The following is a 19010-nucleotide window of genomic DNA, read 5'->3' on the forward strand; positions in this document are numbered from 1 at the left end:
TTCGCAGACAGAAAGAGGGTGGAAGGCGATAAATTAGATAAAGGAGATCTAGTGTGGTTAAGTACCCAAAACATCAAATTGGGGCTACCTTCAAGAAAACTGAGCCCCAAATATATTGGACCATTCAGAATACAGGGTGTTATCAATGAAGTAACTTTCCAGTTGGCATTGCCAAAAAGTTTAGGGAAAATACACCCAGTATTCCATCGCAGCTTACTGAAAAAGTATATGGGGACTTTGGACAAAATGGACACATAGAATTATTGTTTGATTTATTTCAGAACTATAATGAAAGAAGAACCGAAGAGGAGGACGAAGAAAACGAGGGCGCCATGTCATGTAGCCAGATCCCAGGGCTGAATTTCCAAGCCCTGAATCTGACTTCATAACATAAACAATCCTGCAAGCACCTGGCGAGAGAAGATAAAATGAGCCTGGGAACTCAGGGTTGAAAGTATAAACAATTATAATTGATGTAGTGTGTGGGAATGGTAGTAATGTGATCCAGGGGGTGGGATTTGATGATGACATTTGCGTGTGGTATTACGTTGCATCAGAGGTGATAAAATTAGATGTATGTAAACATTAGGTCATTCTCGACTTTTCCAAAGTCATGTATTCTTCAATAAAGATTGGATTTGAGAGCAGCTATCTTTGATCTGCGTTCAGACTGGTCCTTTGAAGTGAGCCTGACATGCCAGTAAGGTAATGCTCAAGATCCTGCAAGGTAGACTCCAGCAATACATGGAGCGAGATTTGCCAGATGTACAAGCTGGGTTTAGAAAAGGCAGAGGAATGAGAAACCAAACTGCCAATATCTGCTGGATAATGGAGGAAGGCAGGGAATTTCAGAAAAACATATATTTCTGCTTTATTGACTATTCTAAAGCCTTTGACTGTGTGGATCATAATAAATTGTAGCAAGGTTTTGGTGGTATGGGGATACCAAGTCACATTGTCTGACTCTTGAGAAATAATAGCCAAGTAGCTATGGTAAGAACAGACCACAGAACAACAAACTGGTTCAAGATTGGGAAAGGAATACGGCAGGATTGTATACTCTCACTCTACCTATTCAACTTGTATGCAGAACACATCATGCGACGCATGGGGTTTGATGAATCTAAGGTTGGAGTTAAAATTGCTGGAGGAAACATTAACTATCTTAGATATGCAGATGATACTACTTTGATGGATAAAAGTGAGGAGGAGCTGAGGAGCCTTATAACCAAGGTGAAAGAAGAAAGCGCAAAAGCTGGATTGCAGTTAAACATCAAGAAAACCAAAATTATGGCAACCAGACTGATTGTTAATTGGCAAATAGAGGGAGAAAACATGGAGGCGCGAAGATTACTGCAGACGTGGATTGCAACCAGGAAATCAGAAGATGTTTACTTCTTGGGGGGGAGGAGCAATGACCAATCTTGATAAAATAGTTAAGAATAGAGATATCACACGAAGGTCCACATAGTTAAAACAGTGGTATTCCCAGTAGTAACCTATGGATGCAAGAGCTGGACTACAAGGAAGGCTGAGCGAAGGAAGATAGATGCTTTTGAAGAACAGGAAAACGCCATGATTGACTTATGTGGTGTTGTGGGAAAATTCTGAGAGTGCCTTGGACCGCAAGAAGATCAAACTACTCCATACTCCAGGAAATAAAGCCTGACTGCTCACTGGAGGGAAGGATATTAAAGGCAAAGATTAAGTATTTTGGCCACATAACGAGAAGACAGGATACCTTGGTGAAGATAATGATGCTGGGGAAAATGGAAGAAAACAGGAAGAGGGACCGACCAAAAGAAGGATGGATGAATGTTATCCTGGAAGTGACTGACTCGACCTTGAAGGAGCTAAGGTTGGCGACAGCTGACAGGAAGCTCTGGCGTGGGCTGGTCCATAAGATCACGAAGAGTTGGAATCGACTGAATGAATAACACACCATCAACTTATGGTGATCCTAAGATAAACCTGTCTTGTTTTCTGGGGCTGAGAGAATGACTTGTCCATGGTAAAGCCCTCAGTAAAGCTGGCTCATTGAAATGGCTAAGTCGTTTTAAACATACTTTTCAAACAGCCCAATATTTAAAGACAGAAATGCCTAAACACTTCAGAAGGGTATTTACCAGAACTAGATTTGAACAGCTGGACACAATGGTCAGACATGGAAGGTTTAACCAAGTCCCTTATAATGACCAATTTTGTATCTGTAGAGAGGCAGAGGTAGAAGATATCATACATATACTGTTAAGCTGTAACTAGAGAAACCAATACTTTGGACCATACATTATACAAAAGACACCCTGGGAGCCTTATATACAAACTACATTTTTATTAGCTGGCCAGAATGCTAAAATAACATACAAAGCAGTCCTTTTTCTATTTAAAGCAACTCAGTTGAGAACTGCATATTTGGAGTCGATTGCGGTAAATTGTAGGGGTGATGCAGATATTTGATCTGGATCAGGATCATGACTCCTTGTTAACAGCTTGCTTATTTTAACTTTGATTGTAATGTGGGTTGTATGCTGTATGTGAATGTATTAAATGTGTTTGTTAAATGTTTTGATACGGCCAATGAGCTAATCAATAAAACATATGGTCTTGCCCAAGGTGACCCAGAACTTACCTACACTTGCTGCTTCATCCATGGCAGGTCTGGGGAAGTAATACTCCAGACTTGCCCTGGTCACGCACTTGGTATCAAAACTGTGACAGTGGCATGGCAGAGTCCAACCAGACCATAACTGGTTTGGCTCCACTGGATCATCATCTTACTGTCCATGTCACCATCATGGAAGCCAGATAGCCACAGAGTTCTAGGAGAGAAATTGGCTAATGGGTGCCCTATGCTTACATCAGCAGAGGTACTCGCTCAACAAGGGACAAAGAGGGGGCAATCACGTGGATCTCAATTTCAGATGTAACCAGGATCATCACCTGCTAGCTTAGATCACTTCCCAGTAGACACTTGGCCTTCCTTTCGGGTCTGTGCATTGGGCAATTGAATTGGCAAGTCTTTTTAATGTCATAAGTGCATCAAAGCACAGTATGCCAAATGTTCTGGAACACTATGGGTGAAAACACCAGCTCCAAGCCATCCTTGGAATACTGTTGCCACCACCAGATAACTCTGGAATATCATTTTTTTTGAAAAAAGAGGACTACCAAATTGTGTTTTTCTTGGGGAAACCTGGAGCAAGGCTTAGGAATCTAATTAGAGATCTATTCCTGCATAGAAAATGTATACATAAAGTCTGTTTTGAGGGGGAATACATCACTATCAAAGCCTGCCTTTCTTTCTTTCTAACTCCAGTTCTGAAAACATTCTCTGCTGTTGTTCACAGAGAATCTCATTTATCCTGCAAAATGGGATCTAGCAGGTGGAGGAATAAACGAGGAAGCAAAAGAACATGTGTTATGAAATATGAAGCATTCTCTTCTTTTAAAGGCTAGAAGGATGTCATACGAAAGGATAAATTATTTAGCAGTATTATGTTGGATTCATATTTTAGGTTTAGGTAGGTGTGGCAAAAGAGCTAGCAGGAAGAAAGCAATGGGGCTTTGAGGTTTTCAATCAACACAGTGGCATAAGATTCATTGCATTAATGACCATCATGATATCCTCATTTAAAATATAATTTTGAAATATTAAGGCTCATTACAAAATAATACATATTTGCATAATATACAACTAGCAGGTCAGAGCTAGAAGGATGTATAAAGAAATCCAAGTTCACTATTAGAATGGCTACCACTAACAGAATCACTTTCCATGCCTCCGAATCTGTTCCAGAGGGTTAAAACTCTTCAAGTACTAGCCGAGGGGAGCACAAAAGGAAAGTGAAATCCCATCATATGAGGGATTTTGCATAATGTTGCATGAAACACAACATATCATCTGAGAGCTGTTATATGGGATGTGAACATGATACAGATTACAGTTAAGTCTAATCAGCTGCACACTAATTTTGGAATCAACAACACAACAGGAGGTTCTATGAACTTATCTGAAAAGTAAAAAAAGTATTTGCACTTTCCATTTCTTTTTGTTTTGATTTTACTTCCAGTTCATGGTTTTGCCTACAAACACTATCTTGAAATATCCTAGGTTTTCTTCCCTCCCATCCCGTGTATACTTCTGCCTCCTTCTTCCACTGAACACATCCTATCTAGAATCAAAAAACATCTCAGAAATTGGTTTTCACAAATTTCTACCAAGTGCTTTTGAATTATTGTTCAGGAGCTGCATATAGTCAAAGTGTGAGGGTGCTACACTAGTTAAACACTAGAGTCATTTCATTTTAGTGATAAAATTCCTCGTTCTTTTGTCTGATCTTTGTTGCTATCCTGGAAGCACTCAATATATTTCTTGGCTGCAGCCTTCTTATTTCTGAAATGATACAGTCATGGAGATGTAAATTTCTTTTTGGGAAATACTGCGGTAATTTAAACTGAGTTTGGGAATGGGATTAAAAAATTATTTTAAGTGCTTGAAGTTCTCTGGGATTGCTTCAGGATGGAGAAAACATGATGTAGATTTTAAAAAGAAACCAGAGAGGACAGAAGGATAACCCAGAACTTTATAGTTTTTCTAGTGTGTCTGGATGGGCCCTATGACAGAAAAGATTACCTACATTTATTCCAAAAGGTGGGCCATGTTGAGTCCGTTGCAATAAAAATAACCAATCATCTTGTGATACCTTTCAGGACTTTCAGGTTTATTGAGGCATAACATTTCATGGACAACTTTGTCAGATACATAAAATATCATCAATTTGAGAATGTACATTATTGTGAGAAAAACTGCAAAGGGGGACTCCAGGATAACAAATGATCAGCAAATGTTGCAATGGCATTTTGAATCACAGGTTTCTATTCCATTACACAGGGAAAATTGTGACAACAAAATTGTTCTCAGAAAAAGAGGCTGTGAGGATGGGGGGAATTCCTTAAAGCATGGATCTCTTTCCTTCGTGTATATGAGTTCTGAATATAAAATGTGCTTTTCAGCCTAGTATTTACAATTTCTGTTGTATCTCTGCCAACCAGAATCTCACTTTCTGAAAGCAAGCAAAGAATGGAATCTGGTACACAAAAGCTCATGGCACAATTCACCTATTAGTCATCTGGAAACTCCTTCCTCATCCCTGCTTGTATTTCATAAGCAGGTTAAGACATTTATTTCCCATCAGGCATTGAGGGAGGATGGACACACTACTGAGAAGGTTGTGGATGAGATGCTGGGGGTATTAGGGGTTTGAATGTAATTTTAATGGCATTTCTTTTAACCTATGTATAAACAACAAATGTTTTAATTATTTTTTTTAAAAAAATGTATGTCTTACTTTAAATTTGTATTAGGTATGTTTAATTTTTTGTCACCTTGAGTTCCTATGGGGAGAAAAGTAGGGTAGAAATAAATATCGTCGTCGTCGTCATCATCACCACCACAATCTAGTGTCACAATACTCTAGTTTTGCTTCACTCCAATGCCAATACAGAAAACCCAAACCAAAAAAATATGAAAGCATGAAGTAAAAATAAAGATAGCTTGGTACAAATCTTCCACAATTGTCTAGATCAGTGGTTCCTGACCTTTGGTCCTCCAGTTGTTTTGGACTTCAACTCCCAAAAATCCCAGTCAGATTATCAGATGTTAGGAATTGTGAGAGCTGAAGTCCAAAACACCTGCAGAACCAAAGTTTGGAAACCACTGGTCTAGATAATGGCAGCAGTATGATTTTGTGATCCCATTTTCCAAGTTGCACTTGAAGATATGGGAGTAAATTGGTTAGGTACTCTTTTATATCTGTTGCACTTTGTTGTGTGTGACATTTCTGCTTATTTAAGGGCACATGTACTCTGACCATGTAGGTCAGTATGTAAATGTATCAACCCCATGGTAGCTGAACACTGCACAGGCCTGATCAAGCTTACTCAGGGGAAAACCCAAATTCTTGCCTAGGAGCAAACTCGGGGCTGATCTAGCTAACTCAGGGGAAACTCAAATCCTAGCCCAGGATTTGGGTTCTCCCCTGAGTTCAGGGCAGTCAACTCAGCTGTGCCAGTTCCAAAGCAGAACCAGACACGTGTCTTGATTGCCATCCCATGTTCTCCAGAATGGGGTGGCTCAGGGATGTGGGATGGCAGTCCTCTGTCATCCGCACCCCCCGTGTCATGACTGTCATCAATGTTCTTGTGGTCAGTCTGATTGCTGAACCATGCTTGCATAGCTAGGAAGCCAGGCCTCCTTACCACTTCCAAGGTGGTTCTGTGATTTCCAATCCAGCATCCATATGAGGCCAATCCAATGTCCAGGATTGGGTAGAATTGCACCTAGAAGTCCCTTTAATTATGCCTGGTGGCAAAAGAATAACACTTTTTTTAAAAGTGTGCATATTTTACTCCTTAGTGCATGATATTTGAGGACCTGACATTACAACAAATTAATAACAATGTCTGTTTAAGACCCAGTTATCTGTCTTATCCAACTACACACCATTTTCTGTAATTTTACTCTCACCTGTAATTAAAAGGGCAGTCCATATAAAATTTGTCTAGCATAATTGATGCTGACACAAAACATTAGTGTGTTTCTCTTACAAAATTTCCATCCATTTTCATTATGTTCTCCAAAACCTTATAGATATTATTCAGCTGGGCTTTGTCTGAAAAAATCATTAATATGTTCCCCTCGCTTTTAAATGAACTTTTCAAGACTGATATTAAAACAATGATCACATGCTTTACATAGAAAAAGAACAATGTATTTGACTTATCTTTGTGAACAGGTGAATAGATATCCAACCTCCTGATTTCATGATTTATACAGTGTTACGTCTGCAGGGAAGGCTTATAATTGGAGTTGCATCAAGCAAGGTGAAAATTGCTAGGTAGCACGAGCCATCTGCATTTCTTAATTAGACAAGTTCATTGCCAATATTCAAACTTCAAGTTAGCCGTCTCTTTGTGATATTGTATCCATCTGTGTAAGAAGATTGACCTACATGTAGATAGATACCCAATCTGAAAGAGGGATACATCTCTAAGCAGCCAGTTAATAGTTAATATCCAGAGAGCAGATACAAAGTATGATTTATTGTGATCATTGTCACATCTACTTAGTGTTTCATGACAAACTCTATTAAGCAGAACAGAGTTAATTCAATTAGATGAGTTGGTTCTTTTACGGGCCAAAATGCATTTGGGAGTCCCAACACTGATACAGACAACGTGGCTGGCAGCCTTTCAAACAGAACAACTGAAACATAAATATTAAAAGGGAGAAAACAAATCAATAATACTCCTTAGCTAGAGGCCCTCAGAAGGAAAGTTGCATCCCAAAATAGAAGGGAAGCATAATAAAGTTGACCAGAATGGGCAAGTATAACGGATAGATCATCTGTAGTATCTCAAGGCGATTTTCCACTGCAGCAATACACACAGGTCAGCATCCTGTTATCCTGTTAGAGGCATATCTATATGTTTTTGGATGGCCCACGCTTCTCCCTGTAGCTTCCTATGGCAACACAGGAAGCCTCCTGTGTTGCTGCAGCAGTGGTATGCATCGGCTCCATCCTACTTCATCCACAGATCCCCGATGGTGTCATTTGATAGGAGCCAGTGGGCTCCGTGGGTGACCTGGGTTAAACCAGCATATGCCACTGATTTTCGCCCTTTATAATGAGGTTAGAGGGTCTCACTATAATAAAGTTTTGGGTGCAAACCCAAAATTAATAAGCACTTCAGCCCTGGCTTTGTCCTGCTCATCTTCTGAGTATGCCTGCCCCGTTTGCCCATGCAAAGCAGGTGAATATAGCATTGAATGAGACATGTAGAAAAATCACAGGATGTCTCAAACCTACACCTGTGGATAGACTTTATAAGATAAATGACATTGCCCCCTCCCTTGATGTGCAATGGAAAATTGCCGCCAATTGTGAGAGAAATAAGGTTAAACACTGTGAAAGCTACCCACAGTATGGCTATCAGCCTCCTTCCAGTAGACTTAAATCAAGGAAAAGTTTCATGAGAACAACCACTCCTCTAAATGTTCTTCCAGCAACGGCAAGAATATCCCTGTGGGCAACAAAATCAGGCAATTCCAACTTGATGGCCCCCCACGAGGTTCTTCCTCCAGGGGAAAACCAAGAATGGGCAACTTGAAAGTCCCTAAATGGACTCAGAAATGGAGTTGGCAGATCAAAAGACAAACTGGCCAAAAGGCACTATCTAGAAGAATGCTCCACCTTGTGTAACTGTGGAGCAGAACAAAAAATTCAGCATCTGTATGCTTGCCCACAATGCCCTGCCTCATGTACAAAGGAAGAACTTGTTAAAGCTACAGACAATGTAGTCACTGTTGCCTGTTTTGGGTCTAAATTTATTTAGCTGCCTCTGATCTTATTCATTTATGCAATGCTTTTGACACGAAATAAATAATACTATAATAAAATGATAATAGTGTTGGACTCAGATTTTGAAGATCCAGCTTGTAGTTCTCAATTTCCCATGAAATTAATTGGGTGACTTTTATGTGATTTTGTCTCATTGGAGGAAATGAGAAAATTAAATGCATTCCTATTGTAATTCTGCTTTCATTTTCCCCATACCAATCAGGCTCTGTTCAATATTAATTACATCAACTCTTCAACATACAATCATGTAATTAATAAGGTAAATAAACAAAGTTAAGTATGCACAGTTGAAGCAAAACAAAATATAATGCAGGTACTCAGATAATGTGTCTGAACTTACAATTAAATAATGCTTAAACAGAAGGAGAAACGTGAATGGAAGTCCAAAACTCAGGCTATTCTGTTGTGGAATGCCTTATGCCATGAGTTCCTTTCATGCCTTATCATAGTAGAGAATGATACAAACAGGTGGAAATCCAAACAACCAACTGGGCATAATCCTTTATTCTATTTTTGTAATTTCAAAAAATAGAAAGAAAAAGTTACAAAAGAAGATGTCACAGGTGCAAAACCACAAGATTGCAAAGAAACTTCTAAACACAGAAAGCAATAAATCACAGAACATTTGAGGATCAGAGACTTTCCATCTGCCCTAAGATATCCAACATTAATAACTGAATTTATTTTAGAGCTGAAATGTTGAGAAAGCCTATATATATGGGCAGATTTTGCATAGTCAGTGAAAGCTGAAGCTGGAAAAGGGCCATGACTATCTCCACACATGAAAGTGTAATCTTTACTTTGCCCTCTTAAAACATTATATACATGACCTCCATGTACATAAAACAATGAATTATGTTCAGTCTCTCCATTCTCGTGTTCAATCTGTTTTTGATAAGTAGCATGTAAGATATATTTCTCTCCTGGAAATCCTCACCAAAAACTTACAGATAATATTTAAATTATTTCTCCCACTGTTTCAATGGCTTGTAAGCAAAGAGGAGCTATAGTTTTTAAAAATGGAAATGAAATACAAGAAAGATCACAGGTTTTATTTCAGACATGCCTTAGAAAAAGAATATAATCTTATCATTTTTCAGGAAATATAATCTAAAATGTTCAAGCTTCTGATAAATGGAACCATCTTCATTGGTGCATCAAATTGGAGATTAGACTCCCCATCCACCAAATGTATACTTAATACTGCTCAGAATCACCTGGGAAGCAACATTTTATGAGATAGGATGGCTCAAACAATTTCACAAAGAGCGGGAGACAAAGAATTCATTTTACACTAAACTGGTTTCCTTGGCAACATTGGGGGAGGATACAACATGATGTCTTTTAGAAGTAGTTCAAGGACCTCTGTAGCTAGCTGTATTATGATACAGCATATTTGTCTGTCTTCCTCCTTAGATCGGACAAGGGCAGAAGAAATTTTGCAATACAATGCCATGTCACCTGTGATAATCTTATCATCACATCTTGTGCTTTTAAAAACACATGTGTGCCTAGAAACATTTGAAACAAACAATGGATCTGTTTTGGAACAATTTAGATTCTGAATTAAAAACTGATAACGCTTGAAGGATTGTCATCTAATCAGTGGTATCAAGAATTGTCATTAAGGAGACCACCAATGGAATTGTGTTCTTATTTGAAACCTTTCTTTTGGGTCCCAAACTTCAACACTTGAAGTGAAATGTACTTGAAATGCATACAGAGCATGGACATTCAAAGTATTTAGGATAGTTCTATCAATCCTATTTTTAAAAAACAAGTCAATAAGACAGTTTAACTGCTTCCTAAGATAATTTATGCAGTCATTTCCTCACAAACAGATTGTACATACCTCTATAAGGAGATGCACTATAGGCTGACATCAAATAAATTGTGTATCCTATTGCTGCCCTGTGCCTTTGAGTTGAATCCAGCTCATAGTGACCCCATCATGGAGCTTTCTTGGCAATATTTATTCAGATAAGGTTTTGCCATTGCCTTTTTCTGAATATATAGCCTATAACATTTAGCATTTTTCGGTGGTCTCCCTTCCAAGAACTAAATAGGTTTCATGATGCTTAGTTTCCAACATCAAAAAGGATCTGGTGCCATCTGTATATTATGGCTATGCATCTCACAGGTTGGCCATATATCCCACTTTGCAAAGGACTGTTCTCCATTTGAAGGGTTGCCAGAGGACATTTCTCTGTCTAAAGACAACCTCTATTTGGAGTGATTTCATGTTCAAGAACTATAAAAAGGAGAAAAGAGATCATCAGCAATTAGTACTAGATTCCAGAGGTATTCAATGAAAGAAAAAAGAAGGTGTTTGACATATGTTATAGATCTGACTGAACAGGAATATGGGCATTTAGTCAGTTTTCCCCAATGTGGTAAAGTGTATTATATTTCTATTTAAACTATATTTGTGGAAAAGACAGACAGACAAGTACATATTTCTCAAAATCCATGCCCTCTTTTGTCCTCTTTCTCTCTCATTTAGTGATGCATTGATTTAGTGTGTGGTGACCTTGTTCCACAACCTCAAAGTGAGTCAGAACAGCAGAAATAATATATTAGAATGCCATGTTTCCTGAGCTCCCTATGGATATATGGAACTGCAATAGCTTACAAGTTAGCTTTCTGTGAAGTAACTACTGGCAATTCTGGGCACAAGAAATGTCCTGTCATATGTCTGAAAGGTTACACTACCTTAAATAATTGCATAAATATAATAGTGGCTGTGAATGGTCCCTGCCTGAAGACTGATCATTTAGTATTCACTGAGAATTGAGGCACTTGTCCCATGGCTGGGGAGATTTATATCTAAAGATTTATATCTGAGCAAAACCTTCCAGAACCTCATTCACAAACATAGAAAAGGTTTGCAAATGTATAGGAGAACTCTCTTGGAATGTATGGTAATGCAAGTATATTGGAAAACTATAATTATTGTTCTTCATGGTGACTCATGCAAATGGATTATTTGCACTTGCTGCCCAGTGAAATTTACTGCTAGTCTTCTTTCAACTATTTCAGAAGCTCTTTGAGCCCATGGCATCTTCCAATGTTAGGTTACTTACCTGGAACATTGGCTTTCTGGTTGCTGATACCTCTGCTATAAGGGAAGGAAGGTGTTACACCTGTCAAGTTGACCATCCTTACCCGTTTTTCCATAAGGACAAAGTGGTTCTTAGCCCAAACATATACTTCCTCCCAAATGTTGTATCATCTTTTCATTTAAATCAGAATGTTGTACTCCAGTTCAGATTCGGAACATGCTCTTCATGATTTGGATGCCTGTAGAATACTGGCCTTTTACATTGGCCACACAGTTTCTTTTTGGAAATCACAGTAACACTTTGTGTGCTATTTGCCCAACAAGCTAGTATTTCCTAAAGATTCTCCAAATTAGTTGCAGCTACTATTCATCTGGTCTACAAACTTGTAGTTAAGCAACCTCCTGTTCAAGTGAGGGCCTATGTGGCCAGGGCAATGAAATGGCAGAGCCTGAAGGCTTACTAAGAAATACGCTACTGCATGACATCTGCAGGGATACTACATTGTCCCATCCCTGAATGTTCCTTTGACACTACAGATTGGACACCACACTGTATGTAGAAACTGCATTTAGGAAAGTGGAGCTTCTACCTTGCGTAGCATGACACTCCTTCCACCCATGATTAGTAGCTTTCTAGTCCCCCATTTGTATGAATCACAGAGACTGTGGAAGTAAATGGACAAATACTTGCATCTAAGAACTCACAAAACGCTTTGTGTAGTCTCTTTATCACATCCTGCCTGTCCTTAGATCCTTGGCTGCTGCTTCAGTCCCCAGGGAACTGAGGGTTTAGGCAGGATATTAGGCATTATTATGGCTACTACCAAAATGCTTCTATAGCTCTAGATGATTCAAAATGATTCACTGCATAGGCTCAGTTTATCCATTTTTATGAATTCACTGAAAGAATCATAGTTACAGGTAAGAAACTTGTTCTTATTTGCTTAGCTACCCTGATTAATCTTTCTGGATTTGGGGAAATCAAGGAAAACTCATATTTTAGGCTTCTTGTGGGTCAAATATCTAGTCATAGGCATGTGTGAGAAAAAAGGAAGCCACTGGACCCATTTGTAGATCTCAGGCTTCTAAAACAAGCTTGCTTCTTGACTAATGGAAAGGAGATTCTTATTTCTAATTTAAAGACCTTGCAGCTATGTTTCCAGACAATACATGGATATAGTCAGATGACATAGAGAGAATTTTCCAAAGGATGACAACCTTGGCTTTGGATTCTACTTCTAAATGGGATTTTTCCCCACAAATAGATTTTCTAAATCTATGAAAATTTCAACTAGTTCAACATCCAGAAAGCCAGCATCCAACTTGTTGAAAACACACAAATTTTCTCTTCTATATACATAATCTCCAGTGTGTTTGTTTATTTTACTTATTAAAATATTTATATCCTGTCCTATATTTGATAGTCTCATGGCAGCTTTCAGTAAAATGAATCTTAATAGTTTAAAACAATTTAAAATATTAAGAATAATTTAAAGATGAACAAACATATTAAACTATTTAACACTTAGAACAAGTTTTATGTTACTAAATTGTAGTTATGGAAAATGAATTATTTTCTCTTTCCTCTGTGTATCTCTTTTATTTCCATCTCTATAAGCTTGTTCATACATTTTATTTATGCAAACCCATCTTGTTAAAAATCTTATGTAGCTTACTTTCCTTCAAGCAAAGGTGCTAAATTTAGAATTCCTATCCAATCCCTGACTGGACCCAGATCTGTTTATCTTCAGACCATACTTGTTCATTTCATGACAGTAGCATCAGATAGTGACACGTTGCAAGTGTGAATGAGATCCAGCAGATCTGTCATCTTGCATACAACTTTCATTTCACCACACATCAGCTATTGTTGTTGTAATGATATTTTTAAGTTGATACACTCAGCTGACCAGCGCTAAGTCATCAAGACCAGTTGATAGCTCCCTGTTCACCACTTTATGCTGGTGGTAATGATATGCTGTATGGGAACACCCTGTGTTTTTATGCAAATCGCTAGGCCTTAATTGTAGTCACTGGGACACTGATATCTACAAGAAGATATACTAATATATTTCTTCTTCTCACAGCATAGACACTTTTTCTGTTTAATCTAATAAGGGGTTTTAAGGTCAACTCAGCCTTCTCCTACGTGGCCCAAAAGGTTAGGCTACAGCTCTCATTATTCTTGCCAAGTTCTCAAGAAGTTTGATGGGAGTTGTGGTCAAGAACAGCTGGAATCAAGAATATTGTAGAATATTGGTGTAACTGAACAACTTGATAATAACCGCATCACTATTTTTAATTTGACCTTACATTTTTAAATGGATAGTTTGAGACAGAAGACTGAAACTCTGTATTATTAGATGTGGCTGACTATTATAATTGAGCTCTGCTGCCATAGCTATGTACATAGTCCCCACAACTTTAGTCAGTTGCCCCCAATTGAAAGTTTTCTAATGCTCTGCAAGTCAAGGTTCTAGGAAATGATGGCAGAAGTACCTCTCAGGCTGAGGGACACATTGAGATAGGCAGCTGGAGACACCCCCTCAATTCCTGACTGTAAATGTGAAGCCCCAAATTACTAGATCATAGATTTAACTTACTTTTTTGCCTTGCATCATCTTAAAATTGAATGAGGTGACAGCCAGATGTCTATGCTAAGCAATTCTCTTTCACCAAAATGAATTGATCTGACTGGAAATCAATGAAGCATCATCAGGGTCTTCCTACAAATAACAGAAAAAATATGAAGGATATGGGACACAAGACTTCTTTCCTTTTCTCTCTGTCTATTACAGTTGGATTCTATGAAAATCTGGGCCATAAACATAAGTAAATAGGATCTTCTCTAACATTCACCGCTTGTGTGCAAAATGTTTTAAGCTGAGTGACAGAGTACCAAGGGGTCTCTTGGGTATTTTTTTTTCTTTATGAAAAAACCCCCATGTCATTCTGCATAACTAATGTGATGTGATAGGCCGTTCATTCATTTTTATTCTCTGCCTTTCAATACAAATCAACAGTAAAGCTCCATCTGAGGATTAAAGCGCCAGCTGCTAAAATTGCGGGAGAGGCCTCCGGTGTCTTAATGCTAATTAGAGATGAGTTGTTTCTCTTGGAAAAGTAACAAAAATACTCAAAAGCGCTATGAGACCTTTATATTTAAATTAGTAGTAAGCTAGTACAATAAGAAAATAAACACTGTCCATTTTTCAAACCACTGGACAGTTTAAGGGGTATATTTTAAATTTTCAAATATAATAGTTACAAAACATACATTTGCAAAGTTCACCAAACAGAGGTTTTCTCAATATGAACATTATGCAAACTTACCGTAGTGTTATATATAGACGGATATACATTAGAATATGCTTCTGCAATAATTACAATTCTGTAATAGACTGTAAGCATAACTCAATATGCCAGGAAAAAACAAAAAACATTGGAGTCCCTTTCCCCAGGAAATTGGTATAGGATTGCAGTTCATGAGTGGAATATGAAAAATTAAGACTTTGTTACTGAGCACTTCCAAGAACAATGAAAGGATGTCATTTGCTCTATGTGCTTGGAAGTAAGCAATATTTGGAGGGCACTTCTATTTAGATATTAGGTTTTCAAGGGGATATTTAAAGATTTTAAAGATTATAATGGATGGAGAGAGTAATTTGCGTCCACCTCCAAGTACTTACAAGTAGTCAAAATTGAGAACAACCTGCTTACTAGTGTTAAGCTCCTCTCTGCACTTTAAAAAGGATGAGTATAGAGTGATGGCAAGCAATAGAAAAAGTTACAGCCCATTATACATGCACAGAAGCACATATGTTCACCTTGCTTCAGAAGGACAGCAAAGTAAGTGCCACCAGACAGTCCCAGTGGAGACCCTTCTACAAAGGAGATGCCACTTAATGCTATTTTTCTTCCACTCCCATGTCTTTCAATCAGGCTTATACATTGGGAGGGAAATATTTTCCCTCTTGTGCAATATTTTCCCTCTGCAGGGGGTTCGAACACTATTTGCACTGTACACATCAGTGCACTAAAGATGATCCACATTGTGTATGAACCCATTGAGGTCGCACGCAAGTCAGCATCGAAGCTGCAGTTAGGAGCCAAGGGCACAGGGATTCAGTCACCGGCATTAAAATGGTCTGCTATTGTTTCATGAACAACAGCAAGTCTCTACAAAGTCAAACAAAACAGGACCTGGAGAAGAAAAGAAATAAATGTGTTTTTTTCAAAATAATTTTCAGCTCTCTGACAGTAATAGTGACATTAAAAGCAGGGAAAATTGATTCTGGTATTATTGCCAATGCCTTGTATTGAACAATGTTATCATGTGCACTTATGAAAGGGAGCCATTTCAAGAAACTGCTTTGCCAAATGCTTGTTTTCAGTGGTGGGCAAAAACAAATCAACAGAATAACTGAGAAATAGAAAAGCAATATTCAGTCAAAGCTCCTTTAGTGCAACAACATAAACATCAATAGTAAAACAAATGCCAATGTAATACAACACAATATAAAATATTTGGAGTTCTTGGATTTTGTCTGAAACCATGACACCAAAACCATGATTTCACCAAGGGACTAGTAATAGGTTCATGTGGGACATGGTCATTTGGGAATGAGGCATTTTAATAGCTGACGACACACTACTGTTCTCATTGGGGTCAGAAAATAACCCCAAACATACATAATGCAAGCTTTACCCTTTGTTGAAAGAGGTCCTTACAGCTATGAAGTCCCCATATGGATTTACTTTTAAGACTATATTTTGGAACCTGTCCCAAGTATTAAACAATTCTGGAAAGAAATTCTTGAGTGGATGTCAACTATCAGCAAACTCTGAAACTATTTTGCCAGGTTGTTTGAAAGATGAAATTGAATTTGTAGATTTACAACTTACATTCTAACTATTATTAGAAGCTGGATTATATATAGTCCAGTAAAGAAAAATGTCCAAGCCATCAAATATTTCAGGTTAGTTTCAAGAAGTCTAGGACATTATTCCTCTTACAAAAATACTCAAGGAGAAATTCACACAAAGATGAGCACTGTTTGTCAATTTTAAGACAATATACGTTAACACTATATGTTTTATTGTATTGTTTTTCTCATCTCTTTGACTCTGATTTATTACTATTCAATGAATTTTAATTGTTTTGATTCTTGTATGATTATTTGTGTGATATTTACATGCATATATTTATGGTACAATATAGTGCAGGAGGACAAGGTATAGCTACATGTGATGTCCAGGTCTGGATCTAAACTGTAGCGCAGTGTAGTCTGATATAATCCAGTCCAATGCAGTTAATCCAAATTCTAAAATTGGATTATAAGACAGTATAGATCCAGCCCAAGGCTGTTTTTACTCCATATGACCACCCCACAAACTGCATGGAGTGTCCTTTTCCAGTCCCCACAATAGTGATTTGCCTCTTGAGAAATTCACAGGGTTGTAAACCGCCCCTTCCATGCTGTCATATATTGCAGTTTGAAACTGGATTATATGGCAGTGTGGATGGCACCTGGGTTTTATTTAGGTCTAATTTACAGAAACTGATCGTTATACAATGAGCTGGACTTCATTATCATTTCTAACAATTTAATGTTCTTTTTTAACATTTTAAAACACACTTTTAAAAATCAAAAGTGGTTTTCTATTTGTTTTTATTTATTTTTAAAATTGTGCAATTTATGCAGCTCCAAGGACCAAAGTCTGCCCATGGACATTTCTGGCAGTGTGGATGGCACCTGGGTTTTATTTAGGTCTAATTTACAGAAACTGATCGTTATACAATGAGCTGGACTTCATTATCATTTCTAACAATTTAATGTTCTTTTTTAACATTTTAAAACACACTTTTAAAAATCAAAAGTGGTTTTCTATTTGTTTTTATTTATTTTTAAAATTGTGCAATTTATGCAGCTCCAAGGACCAAAGTCTGCCCATGGACATTTCACAGTCGGCCATCCCTGACGTACTGATTATGCTTTCAAAACATTGCTTTAAAAAGGAATAGAAAGTTACAATGCTGCACAAAACTAGTTTGCCCTTTAGATATTTTGCACTGTTCTGCTGTAGGAATACACCCATACGTAGACTTGAGGGGGGGGGGGGGGAATTTTAAAACAAAAAAATAAGCTCTCCTGCATGAGAAACTTAATTTCATTGTCTCATAAACAGCAGCCAAACCAACTGAAACCAGTTACATCATGTTGCGAGATTTTTCTCCCTGCACTTGAACTAATTAATGTTCTTTCCTTCTATATCAATAACACGCGTAGCGCTGAAAATAAATGCACTGGTAGGCTCCACTTCACCTTGTGCCAAGGAGAGAGAACCTGCCGATTTAATTTAAGCTTGTTCCTCTCAACTTGTAGATTTGGCATCTTGCAGGGTCAGCCAATAGGCAGGGAGGCCAAGAAACAACAGCTTTCCTTCTCTCTCCACAATATGCCAGATCCGCAGCTTGGCATACGCCGTTCTGTGCTAAATTACAATTGATCTCTCAGGCTCTTGCAATCTACTCTTGATGCTTGGTCCATTTAATTTTGCTACTTTTTGGGTTATATTTGTCAGTTATCATCAAAAGTGTAGAGGCCTGGGGAGAGACTAAATATAAAATCAAAGTTACTTCCTTTTTATTCCCAGTGCTCCATCTGTGTGTGCTTACGCCTTCAAGTCGCTGGTCGGCTTATGGCAACCCTGTGATTTTTTATAGGATTTTCTGACGCAAGGAATCCTTAGAGGTAATTTTGCTAGCTCCTTCTTCTGAAATACAGCTGTCCGCGCCTGGTATTTGTTGACAGTCCTCCATCTAAGTACTAACCAGGGCTGACATGGCTTAGCTTCTAAAAGCAGGCAAGATCTGGGGTCTAGAGAATAGTGCTCTCTACTTTATTTGTCCTCAGCCAGTATGAAAGAAGTCTCATCCTAAACAAAATGCATAGTAATGTAGGTAATGTCAAGGGCAGGAGGTTGCATAACATGCAATTCCTGGTACCTCATTGATCTTAAGCTCTGCTAGAACAAAATAGTAAACATTTATCCCTGTCTAGAAGGGGCTTTGTATAAATAGCACATTTCAAAATCTGTGCTTAACCTTCAGGGAACACTTTCCTCCCAAAAAAGACTTCATATTATCTTTGATGTAGGTTGAATACAAGTAAACATTTAAGCCAATTGGCAGTTTACTTTGGTGAAGACACAATATACAAATAACTGGTCATTAATTGAACCTACCCCCACCAGATGTAGGAGAAATTTTCCACATAAATACTGTGAGTGGCAAATGGGGAGTGAATAAACACTGCAGGTGACTGTGTAAGTTACTGCAGTAAGCAAGAGGGTCTATGCAAAACATTTTCTTATATAAGATTGTAGCTACAGTGTAGAATGAATGGAATTTAACACTTTAGTTGTTCAGTGCTATGGAATCATGGGAGCTGTCCTTTACAAGGTACTTAGTTTTCTCTGCCAAAGAGAGCTGGTGCCTCACCAAGAACTTCATCACATGGGATAAG

The 19010-nt window shown here is 38.0% G+C and overlaps 1 long non-coding RNA gene across 1 annotated transcript; it reads right to left on the reverse strand.

Moving 5' to 3' along the window:
* Positions 1 to 4700: 4700 nt before the first annotated feature.
* LOC134296667 (uncharacterized) lies at positions 4701 to 15766 on the reverse strand. The gene is made up of 2 exons (XR_010003486.1): positions 14085 to 15766; positions 4701 to 10671 (listed from the first exon to the last, which is right to left on the reverse strand). It is a non-coding gene; the product is annotated as an uncharacterized LOC134296667 (long non-coding RNA).
* Positions 15767 to 19010: the final 3244 nt, after the last annotated feature.

The sequence above is a fragment of the Anolis carolinensis genome, chromosome 2 (genome assembly GCF_035594765.1).
Source record: "Anolis carolinensis isolate JA03-04 chromosome 2, rAnoCar3.1.pri, whole genome shotgun sequence".
Taxonomy (NCBI): Eukaryota; Metazoa; Chordata; class Lepidosauria; order Squamata; family Dactyloidae; genus Anolis; species Anolis carolinensis.